At 36.7% G+C, this 12,638-nt stretch overlaps 1 protein-coding gene and 1 long non-coding RNA gene across 3 annotated transcripts in view; one reads left to right on the top strand and one right to left on the bottom strand.

The window, feature by feature from the left end:
• LOC136357837 (uncharacterized) overlaps positions 1-12,638 on the bottom strand; it is a 604,229-nt gene that overhangs the window by 108,337 nt on the left and 483,254 nt on the right. The window lies entirely within an intron of this gene.
• Positions 1-12,638, top strand: part of SLITRK1 (SLIT and NTRK like family member 1) — a 497,090-nt gene that overhangs the window by 85,440 nt on the left and 399,012 nt on the right. The gene's annotated exons all lie outside the window — the stretch shown is intronic.

Raw genomic sequence — 12,638 nt, 5'->3', positions numbered from 1 at the left:
CTGATGCCTCTCAATATATGTCTTCATATGCTTTCTAGCAATAGCCATTCCTTCTTCCTTCTAGTTTTTCCTCTAGTTTTCTTCTAGTTTCTTCCTTCCATTCTTTCCTCTAGTTTTATGAATATTTAAACTGCTAAGATGCAAATTAGAGAAGATACTTATTATTTTAAAGTGTGTCTTATTGTCATCCTTGTAGCTTACTTTGCAGTAATGTATTATTGCATTATTTTTCAGTGATAATGATGTGGTCCCATTGTGAACAAACTTTGATATAAATCATTTTATCTGCAGACTCTCTTGAACTTGCATATTGTTGAATTTAACTTCTGTAAAGCTCTGGTTAAAATTTCAGCAGCAAGTTAAGGGAGATAAACTGCATCTATTCACTAGATTGTAATTATTTTAATTTCCTCATGAAGTAAAAAATTCTAGCAGGAGACATCAAGGAACATGTAAAAACATTTCAGAAGAGGGCTGCTTTGCCCTCATCTTTCAAGGATTAATTGTGTGGAAGTTAAATGAAAAATAAAAATCCTCATCACTCACAGAGATTCATATGCTTGTTAAATCCTTGACACCATTTTGAGGCATCCACAAAAAGGAACCAGAACTTTCTGGAGTTCTGTTACCTAATGTAGGCATTTACTGACATTTGAGGGATTACAGAGAATGCAAGACCTGCGGAGAGGAAGGGCATGCTTGCCAGCCCGCCTCTAGGTGACCCCTGGTTTACTTTGGAGTCAGGCACATAACCTTTTGTTATGCCAAATAGTATAGATTTCCATGTTTTGGAAACTGAATGAAGATGTACATTTGAGACGCTTTATTCAGTTTTTCTTGTCCATTTCCCCCCCACCTTTTAACCATAATATAGCTAAAAATGGGTGCCAGAATGCTTTTTTAGCATAATCGATGCTGTTACGCTAACAGCATAGAAGTGCTCTAGAAGTGACTCTAGAACATAGATATATAGTGATAGATGAAGACCAAAGAATAAGATAATTTTTTTTCCTGACAGATTAAATTGCCTAGGTGGTTGTTTACTCCTTGGATCCATTTTGAACAGCTCCAAAGCATTCTACCCAAGCAAATTTGCTTATAAATAGTTCTGTAATTAGGCCACTAACTATTCAGAATCACGACAACAACGAATCAAACTATTTGTATCTAAGATAATTATTTCCTAACATTTTGAAAAATATTGGTCAAGGCATCCTTCAGATTCTTCTCTATTCTCTTTCCCTAGGAGATTCTGGCATCCAATGTGGAAATATGTGAAAACTGACAGTATTCATCGAGTAACTAACATTTTACATGAGAATAACACATGTCATGTTTAAAACTACCAAATTTAGGCCATTCTGCCTGAAAAGCTCCATGTCAAATCTATCTTGTGGAAAGAAACTACTCTACAGGAAACTAGGAATGAGAACAAGGAGAGAACTTCCTCATTCATTATTGGTTTGCTCTTTCTCATTCATCAGAAGGGGGTAGGTTATCACAACTTTTAGCCTTTAGCATTTGTTATTTTATTAAATTTTCTACAGTTTCTCAGAGTGGGAAAAAGAGAAAACATTATGTTGAAGGTAGAAAATGCTGAAGACAGAAACTATGTATCTCAATCGCCAAGATACACGAGAAGACAGAAAGAACATGAACCTGATAATGAACCCAGGACAGAGTGTAAAAAGGAATATCCAGAGGCAAGCAGCTTTAAACACAAGGTCTGAACAGCTCAGTAGAACAAGGATTAGATGGACAAATAAGCCAAAATATATGTTAAGAGTAGGTCAGTGTGGCGTGTGGAGTGTGAATAGGCTTAGAAGCTGAAAGAGTGAACCAGTGTGTGTGTAGAATGGGGAGGTATAATCAGGAAGGAATTTGACTGACAGAAATACAGCCGAATAATGAAATATTGGCCACTTCAAGGAAAAAAATTACCCCTCTATTTCAATGTAGCACATTTTAAAGACATATTGTAGACAATAAATTTAAGCATCCTTTAAATGTGCACAAACCTCACTCCAGGTATAAATTCCAATGACGTGTTAGCTATCTTGTCTCAAGATGAACTCAATCATTTACAAAGTGACTCAACTCAGATATCTATACATGCATATCTGTGCAATTTGAAAATCTGAAGCATATTTGGCAGTCTTACAAGTGGCTGACTGATATGACAAAGGCTATGCAAAGGGATATGTATTCTACTGAAACAGCAAAGGCAGACCAAATAGGAAAATCTCATCATCACACATTCATTAGTGGACACTTACAGTTTCAGTCATCTGGATTCTGCTGAAGAGATACTCTATTCAATTATTCAATTATTAGGATGAATTAACAGCTCTGCTGCTTCCTCAAAATACAAATGAGGGTGGGGGTCAGCCTTGTATATGCAGAGGTGTCTAATGACATTGAGACACTTGCAAATCCAACCTGGATTCCAGATACCAGTGCAGACAGGTATATGACTTCCAGAGATATGTCTCATGAGCTGAGACCTCATGCATCCTAAGATATTTAAAATAGCACTTAAGATCTGTATTTAGAAATCACAGTCAGTCCCTAAAACTCCACTGAGCTGGACTTTAAAATTAGTTCCAGGTAGTGGATTGGATCTGCACTTTTATGTACATATGAGATTAATGCTATCTCATATTCTTGAGACCAGTCCATTCTTTACAGCCCTTTTTGCCAAAAGGCACAGTCAGAGCTGGTCATGAAGTCGCTTTTTTATTATTTTCCTTTTTTTTTTTTTTTTTTTTTTTTTTTTTTTTTTTTTTTCCCTAAGCCATTAAATTACAGTTCAGTGGTTTGGATTTTTTAAATATGAAAAATCAATCATGTCTCTCAAAATAAATTCTAAAACTGAGGATAATATCTCTGGGCCTTTGTTTCTCACATGTACAGTGGAGAGACTGGAGCATACTTATCTCAGAAGGATGCCATTACCATGGATTCATTAGTGTTTAATGTTGCATATTATAGTAAAGGGGACGTGGAAAAATTCCAGTAGGAATTATTCCTGTTTTCTGAATCTGCTTTGAATATTATGCCATAAATAAGGCATATGTTTATCAGGGAAAAGAAAGGAAATTATTGAGTTGTTTCATCCTCAGCAAGCACGGCTGGTTCCCTATACAAAATGATGCTGACAGCTTCTAAGAAAAGCATATGATGGGATCTAATTACAGACCATATGTACATGGAGGGACCAAATTCACGTTATAAACAGAACCATAATTGTAGTTCCTTTTAACTTTTTTAAGTGGTTGACATTCTAACACATAAAAAGAGTCTTTTGACCTCACTTTTGTAAGTCTATAATGTTACTTAATTTAAACTGGGCAGCTAATGCAACATACAAAGAAGTGGTTGAATAAGGTCTGTTTTAGAAACCCACAACTATATGGACTAACCTTGGCTGTGTCATAATCAACACTCCTGCATTATTTTAAATTGTTTAATGCACAAAAATTGCAGAAGTTGGTCTTTTCATATTTTCTTTTGACACTAATGGACTGAAAGACATCTTTTGAAGTTCATGTTTATAGCAAATTTATCTGCTTTTAGCCATACAGTCCTAAAGCCCTATTAGAAATCCAAAGCTCCTACAAGCTTATTCAACTCAGCTGACAAGCCTGTTTTATGTACTGAACTTCTTGATGTTGCAGGACACCTCCTGACAGTAAATTTTTCGTACCACTGCACATCTTCCCCTTCCCATTCACACTGACCATAAAAACCTCTGTCCCACAGGCACATTTTAAAAATTGAATAAAAAGCCAATGCGTAATCTTTCAGTCAACTACAAATGCAGCGACCTAAAGGATCTCAGGTTCATTAAAAAGTATTGACTGCCCATTCACCTTTTTATTTTTTTAAGGCAAGGTGATGTCCAGAGCCAGTCTGCCACGGGGTCCTACCAGCTATTTTATGAATTACTTAAATATCACATAGAAGCATGTGATGTTTTTTTATCTTGAGGAAGAAGTATGATACGGGTGTAGTCACTGTCAGGTAATTCTTTGCCTTTGACTGAGAACACCACCTACAAACCCCAAGAGAAATTGAAAATAGATCCAAATATAAATCTCATGCTTTTAAGAAGCACAAAGATTAAATGTTTTTATCTGTTCCTAAAGCTAAAATAATAGCTAAATCAGTGTCAGAATCATATGAAAAAGTTGTATAATTCTTGAGATAATTCACACAATGTGAGAGTGAGCACCAGCAGTATGACAACAGCATGATGATAAATGGACAGATGCAATAAAAATCACCAGCCATACAATGTTCTTAGGAATAATATTATCAGAATCTATACAAAATATTTGTTAAAACAAATTTAATGTTAGCAGGGAGGGATTAAGTAAAAGACAGGATGTAGGAAAGTCAATCTCATTATGTTAGTCTTCATCATCAATAATGCTAGCTTACAGAAGTTGCTGCTTAAAAAAATAAAAATACTATGGACCCTAAAGTGTTAAGATGTTCAGAAGAGTTGAAGTGTTTCTTACTAGAAAAGATACCTAACACTCCTGCTTTTTAATTTCTGTAAGTAAACACATAAAGAACAGGGCATACATTTTTATATTGATAGATAGGAAGCAATTTCTCTGACTGTGTAAGTTCCTCAGATATGTGTGTGTATTAAGTCTATTCTTCTGATCGAGATAATATGACTGTAAATGTTTACACTCCCTTTTCATCTACAAGTTTCCTTTGGGAAAGAAATGCTAGTTGGTTAATTGCTGTAAAAATCTAAACTCAATACTTTGTCCAAAGAAGATACGTCAAAAAAAATTCTGAGAGAATCATGGTTTAAGGTTTTGGACACAATATCTAGTAATTAGTGTAATAAAACCAATAGAAGTGATTTAGTAATTATATTTGATAAAGGAAAAAATAAAACCAAACAAAACAACTTGTTCTGTTAGTGTTTTTATTTGTAATGAGAATTAAAATAAGAGTTTGAGGAGAAAAAAAAAGAGACATAGATCAGTATGGATTTAATCTGCAGCCTACTATGTAGTCAAAATGAATTCCACTAACTTGCATTTTGGAACATGCAGCAACTAACATAGGCTAATGTGATTAGAATGAACATGGCTATTATAGATATCAGATAATATTCCACTGATTAAATTTGCTGAAACCAATTATAATTAAGAACAATTCAGACTTTTTTTATGGACATAATTAGGCTAAACAGATTATTACATAAATAAATAAATAAAAACAATTTTATTATTTGCTTTTAATGGCATAAAAACAGAAAATGTTTTCCATTGTAAGTTCTTGCTGTTATTGAACATTTCAGATATCTCAGTTTTCCTTAAAATGGGATGTCTTCTTATTTGTGTTCTGTAGTTTCATATCTTAGCTCTCTACAACCTTTATGAAGAAAATATTCTAGTAGCTGTTTCTCAATATTAGCAAGGAGTATGTGCTAGTGAAAAACTGCTACAGACTGGGAGTACCAGTTTCCTTATGTCCTTTATTGTCACTAGTGACTGAAATCACTAAAGAGAATTCAAGCAGAATCCTAATTTATTTGTTCTACAACCATTTATTTTTCATGGAGTTTCAATGAACTGACTGTATGAAGAAGTCCGGAGAGTTTAGGGTTAAGTTAGTATCTGCATTGAGTTTGTATGGCCAGATTTTTGTAGCTGGGGGGCTATAGGGTGGTTTCTTTGTGAAGTTACTAAAAGCTTCCACCATGTCCAGCAGAGTCCCTGTCAGCTCCAAGATGGACGTGCTGCTGGCCAAGGCTGGTCCATCTAAAAATGATAGTAACTCCTCCATGGTAACATATGTAAGATCAAAAAAATGTTACTGAGCAGATATAATTGTGGCCAGAGAAGAGCAGAGTATGACTGTGAAAGAAGGACAGCTCTGCAGACACCAAGGTCAGCAAAGAAGAGAGAGGAGGTGGTCCAGGTAGCAGAGCTGAGATTCCCAGCAGCCCAGGGTGCAGCCATGGTGCAGCCCATGGTGAGGCAGCTGTGCCCCTGCAGCCCAGGGAAGGCCATGGGGAAGCAGAGATCCACATGCATCCCTTGGAGGAAACCCATGCCAGAGCAGGTGGGTGCCTGAGAGAAGGCTGTGATCCTGTGGGAGGACCATGCTGGAAGAGGCTCCTGGCAGGACCTGCACACATGGGGAGAGAGAAGCCCAAGTTGGAGTGGGTTTTCTGGTAGGACTTATGACCCCTTAGGGGACCCATGCTGGAGAAGCCCATCTTTAAAGAACTCCACCTGTGGAAGAGCGACCCACACTGCAGAGGTTTGAGGGGGTACCATTGTCCTCAGAGTAGACTCGTGGTACAGGAGGTTGCAGAGAACAGTTGCTCTGAGATGGACTCACACTGGAGATGTTCATGGAAACTCTCTCCTGTGAGAGGAATACCACATTGGAGCCAGGGAGCTATTCTCCCTGAGCAGTGGCAGGAAGAATATGTGAGGAACTGACATAACTCCTCCCATTTCCTGTCTACATGAGCTGCTGGGAAGGAGGGAGGGGTGGGGTGAAGCTGTTTTTAATGTCTCTTTTTACTTCTCATTATTCATTATTGCTCTTATTTTGCTAGCAATAAATTTGCTTCATATCTTTAATCTGAACCTGTTTTGCCTATGACAATATTTGATGAGTGATCTCTCCTGGTCCTTGTCTCAACCCCATGAAACATTTGTTATATTTCTCTCCCCTGTCCAGCTGTGGAGAGAGGTAGCTGAGTGCCTGATATCCAACCAGGGTCAACTCACTACATAATCTCTTACTATCTTCTAGAAATCTAATAGGTGCAATAATTGAACGGAGCATGGAATGGGGAAAGGAAGGATAAGAGAAAAAATTCTCTTTCTGTGCTCATGATGCAACATTTAGCATGTGTGGTATAAACTTGAGAGGCTTAATATCTTTTGAATAGCTGGGGTTTAGCTTATAATTTCTGCATTGCATATCTTCTCAGTGTTCTGAATGCATACTATCGAAATACAATGCTAGTGAATGAATAAGGGGACAAAGCTGCTACATAGGTACATCCATGGTGGAAAAATTCAGATGACAAAGCAAATACATGCATCTTGCTTTGAAACTCTTTAATTACAAAAAAAAAAAAAAAAAAAAAAATTAAGTTCTTCAGAAGCATAATTCTCTATACATTATTAATCGAATTTTTATAAGAATATTGCAGTAAGTTTCTTTCACGATAGATAAAAGATTCTAATTGGGAGATTACTATTTCTTTGAGGCTTTAGGTCTATGTTCCAGATGAAACACTGAAATTAAAGACCTATATGCAAAGAAATTAACTGCCTATTTTTAATTCTTAACAGTTAAAAGAATTTTAGTAAGACTACATCTGAACTGCTAGATAGTACACTTTGTGCTATGACCAGTAGTCCTGGTCTAATAATCATGTTGATCAAATGATCTCGCATGTGAACCCTCTCTCTCTCCTTCCTTAGTCTAGTTTTTATTCTGATGAGTCTTATGTACAATAAGAAAATGAAAGTGGTTTTATGTCTATCATGAAATTTACAAATGTACAAGATGCACACCTGGATTTACCAGAGGGGAACTGTTCCATCAGGTCAAAGTCTTGTTTCTTCAGCAATTACCTTTGCCTATATCAAACTTCTATTTAATTAAGAATGAAAAAACAAACCAAAACCAACCAAACAACAACAACAAAACCCTGGTTAATCTGAGAAGAAAAGACTGTCAGTATTATGAAATATATAATAGACGCACTTCAGAAACTTACAGGAGAAAATGTTGTTTTTATTCATGGATATATTGGTTATACTGAAATGCATTCACTCATTTCTAGGGGGGAACCAGGAAAATGGCAAACAGAGCTGCTGTTGAAGACAGTCTGTGTATAAACAGTGGAAGAAGAATACCTTTGGTGAAGCAATGGAAGTCAAGGAAATCTTGATATGGATGAACTTAGTTTTATATTTAGAAATTAAAATAAGTTTATAGCTTTGTTTTTGAAAATACTTCTCCCATCATATATAATTGAGGCTTCTAGTACAGCTGTTCAGGTTTTAGTTGACTGTGAGTATAATAATTTTCAAAAACTTTGAAGTGTCCATTAAAATCAATGTTAAAAAATATCCTGTGACATTATGATCTAAAGATAAGACATTCTATGTAACATCACTAAGTTTAAAATGGGCTCTAAATGACACACTCTTTTCTTAATGATTCATTCACTCACAGAATCTCACAGAAATCTTTATGTTCTTTTTAGCTTGAAAATTAAATGAATCATGGGTTTTGCTACATAGGATTGAAGGCATTTATATAATACAGTCATTTATAAATATGTATTTCTGTAAAAAGAAAGAAAATCTTTTAATAAATATATCTCAAATAGCTGTTATTTGGGGAAGAAAGTTCTTGGGTTTTTTTTAAAGCAACATTAAAATAAAGAAAATCCAAAAATAACACCTTGTCTTTTTTCCTCTGTAATTTATGTCAGCACTGATCAGACCTGACTCTTCAGTAGTCCTCTTACCTGTGTAAGACTGGAAAATAAATTCAAAAGGGCAATTTCTGAGAAATTTTTGAAGTTCATGCAAACAAACATAAAGTCATGCATTATGTTGCAAACTATTATTATTGTTTACAAGGAGAATTGAATAAGACAACAGTTTAAAAAAGGTTAAAGAAGGAAGGCTGATATTGAGCAACAATGTTGAAAGCTACAAGTGCCTTTCAGAAGCGTAGATAAGTGGGAAGAAGTTGATTATGAGTAATTCTGCACTGGACTATTTAATATCAACAAGCCTTGCTACAGATGTTCACTGGAAGGTCAAAACTTTCAATATTGCATAATGCTAAACATTGGTAGGAGTGCAGGACTAAATCTGCCAACGTGTAAAGTGAGGCAATTCTGCACTTTAGGTTGCCTACCTCCACCATATACCACCACCTTCTCGAAGTCCTTAAAGCCAGATGGTGCCTTGAAAAACAACTTGTGAGAACACACAGTATGGAATGAGAAACAAATCAAATTGTGGTAATACTGAATAAATCAGGAAAGAAACAAATGCTTAAGTGGAGAGTGTTCTCGTGCTTGCAAAGGATTCATGCTTGGTTAGAAGTAGGATATCTCTTGGCCATAAGAAAGAGTGTAATACAGAGTCAGGAGCAGAGCCTACATTACATTCCTGAGAAAAGCTACATCATAAAGCTATTCTTGGTGACAGGCCAAGATTTCAGTGTAGATATGCACCCTGAACATTGTCCTGTTTAGGTCTTCTCTGAGAGATACAAGCTTAAAATACTCTGAGAATGGTAGTTGTCTGAGTTTACCACAGTAGTGATTTCACGCTGTGATGGCAAAGCAACTTGTTGCATGTCACAGCAGTGTGTCAGTGATGCTCAGTGGTCCACAGTCTGAGTGTGCAGTGTGGTGGGGGGCTGTGAAAGCCAGAGTCAGTCAAGTCTGACTCATGATATGTACAGTGTGGTTGAAGGAGCATGCCAATACCCAAAACTGAAATGAGATTGAGACTAAAAGGAAGCCAATTGTTTCATCCAAAGAACAGACCTATACTGAAGTAGTCTATACATGATTTTTCAGAATGGAATTTCACCTTCAGAACTAATTAAATTATTTCAAAGATATTGGTGGGTTTCAAACACACAATTTACCTACATTTTTCTCAAGTCTATTTTTATCTCCTTATAATTTTTACTCCAGCTCACAAAGCCTGAAGATATCTTGAGCTTCAGACTATTTTTTCCCCCAATTTTTTTTTCCTTCATTTTTATTTTGAAGAGCAAACATCTGGCCTAAAAAATGTTCAAGTTTTGCATTAGCATTCAGAATACCAGTATAAATTTACTCCACATTTATACTGAAAAAAAAAATCTCACTTCCAAAACGTTAAAACTGGTCGAGAATAAGTAACTTAAGAGTAAGAAAAGCATGCATTACTAATCTTTTTTTCAGCATGAAATGTAAGTGAGTGGAAACAACAGAAGCAACAGTCCTGTAATCCAGTTTTGAATTTTGACTTATTGAGTAGTTTGGCATTAGCTGAAAAAACTACCTATTAATTTAAAAGGGAAAAATAAATTAATAATAAATGTTAATAAATGCAAGGTTATTGAATCAGAATAGCAAATGGACACCAATTACATCTTAGTATGGTGAGACACACCCAGTTTGCTGCCTATGAGTAAGAAGAAATTTTAGGTTTTAAAAATGTGAAAAAATCTTTTGTGCAGTTAATGTGTCTTCTTTCCTTTGAAAATTTTGGGTTTGAAAATGTTCTTTTGAGGTAGCTTCATTTAAAGACACAATAGTATCACATTCTAAAATGTAAATACTTAATACAGAGCAAATGAGTTATTTTACATTACATTACATTTACATTGTTTACATTAACTTTTTTCCCATATATATACTCTGAAGTAAAATGTCAGATTACTTGTCTTGGATTACATGAACACCCTCAGAAGCCCACTATAGTCTGCTCAGTTCAGAGCTGCTTAACTTGAGAAGGTGGTAGGACTGAGAACAGTTCCAAACTGTGGTTCATGTGTTCAAACTTATGCAGAAATAAACCCAAATTCCTTTAAAATGTTTAGGTATTACTGGACCTGCTTTCTAGAGGCTGACATGAAATGAGTTACTTCATCATATGCTATTATCGAAGTATTGCAATTGTTTCTGGCTTTCTCAATACATGATGATTAAAAGGAGGTAAAAAAGAATGCTGTATTTATACTACATTTAAATATACTGTAAACTAATTACATGTCCTTATGTATATGAATGTAATGGCTTTGCATCTGCTATAATATATCTGTTTGTAATGTAGTCAAACCCAAAGATTTTAGACTCAGAACCAAAGGATGGTTGAGGTCAAAGGCACCTCTAGAGATCACTTGGTCCAACCATACAGCTGGACACTGAGATCCAGTTGTTCAAGAGCATATCCAGATGACTTTTGAATATCTCCAAGGAGAGATATTTCACAACTTCTCTGTGAAACCTGTTCCAGTGTTCAGTTACCACAGGGTAAGACCCCTGGCTTATCGATGGCAGCACCTTCTTAAGGCAGCCCAGGAAAAAAAAAAAAAAAAAAAAAGTAGTAAACCTTGTGAATTGGTATAAGAACAGTATAATAATTGAAACAAAGTAAAAAGCAATATCAATAATATTAATTATAGTAACAACACCTATATTAATCTTAGTAATGAAAAGGAAGAAAGAGAAGAGTAAAACCCAAGAAAAACAAGTGATGCGTTAGTACAATTGCTCACCACCTGCTGACCAATGCCCAGCTTGCCTCCAAGCAGTGATCAGTGACTTGTGCCCAACTCCCCCATTTTATATACTGAGCAAAACATTCTGTGGTACCTTTGACCTGTTCAGGTGAGCTGTCCTGTCCATGTTCCCCCTCCAGATTCCTCTGCACTTTCTCAGCTGGCCTGAGCATGGGAAACTGAAAGTCCTTGATTTAGGTTAAAAATAGCTTAGCAACCACCAAAACACCAGTATGTTATCAACATTATTCTCACCCTAACTCCAAAACACAGCACCTGTACCGATTACGAGGAAAAAATTAACTCTATTCCATCTAAAACCAGGACACAGGTTCAAAATCAAAATAATATCCTGGGTTGGAAGGGACCCACGAGAATCAAGTCCAGCTCCTGGTTCTGCAGACCATCATACCCAAGAGTCCCACTTTTTGCATGAGATCACTATCCAAATGCTTCTTGAACCCTGTCAAGCTTGGTGCTATGACCACTTCCCTGGGGATCCCATTCCAGTCATCAACCACTCTCTGAGTGAAGAACATTTTTTTAATATACAAGCTAAACCTACACTAACACAGCTTCAGGCCATTCCCTCAGGTCCTGGCACAGGGTACCACCGGGAGAGATCAGTGTCTGTCCTTCCTCTACCTCACAAGGTCATTGTAACTGCAGTGAGGTCTGTGCCCAGTCTACTCCAGGCTGAACAGACCAAGTGACCTAGCTGCTCCTCATAAGCTTTCCCTCAAGGCCCTGTATCAACGTTGATCACAGGAGGAAAAATCTGCTTCAGTAAGCGGGACAAAATAGCATCTCCACTTTTCGTTGAAGATCTGTTGTTCTTTGTTATGGAAAGAACATACATGGAAAATCTTTCACCAGAGTGAGATCTTTGAGCTTTCATTATCCTCACAAAGCACACATTAATTCACAGTTCCCTTAAACACCAGTACACCTCTACCCAACATCCTTGCCTGGATTGTGGGTCCTCTTAACTACTGCACAGGTCCCCTACCTGCCAGCTAGTCCAGCTTGGTGCTCTCTGGAGACAAACAGTACTCACATGCTTGCCACACAAACGATTTACATTTGCAAGTCTGCCTGGCACACCAGCATGAAACCTTGCCTTTCTGAATACCTCATGAGTGACTCACCACCATTACTTGCTGGCTGTTCCAGCTTGAAACTTGCTGCCAGATAAACATGCATAGCCCATGCACATCAGGTGTTGGGAAGGTACAGACATTTTCCCCTATCATCAGCACCAGACCTATGGGATTTTACCCATGCTCCTGCCAATTGCCCCTGAAGTAACTGGGCACCTCACTAGCCTCCCTCATCCT

The sequence above is a fragment of the Sylvia atricapilla genome, chromosome 2 (genome assembly GCF_009819655.1).
Source record: "Sylvia atricapilla isolate bSylAtr1 chromosome 2, bSylAtr1.pri, whole genome shotgun sequence".
In the NCBI taxonomy this organism is placed as follows: domain Eukaryota; kingdom Metazoa; phylum Chordata; class Aves; order Passeriformes; family Sylviidae; genus Sylvia; species Sylvia atricapilla.
The sequence above is the reverse complement of the archived record's forward strand: the minus strand, read 5'-3'. Positions and strand labels throughout refer to the sequence as shown.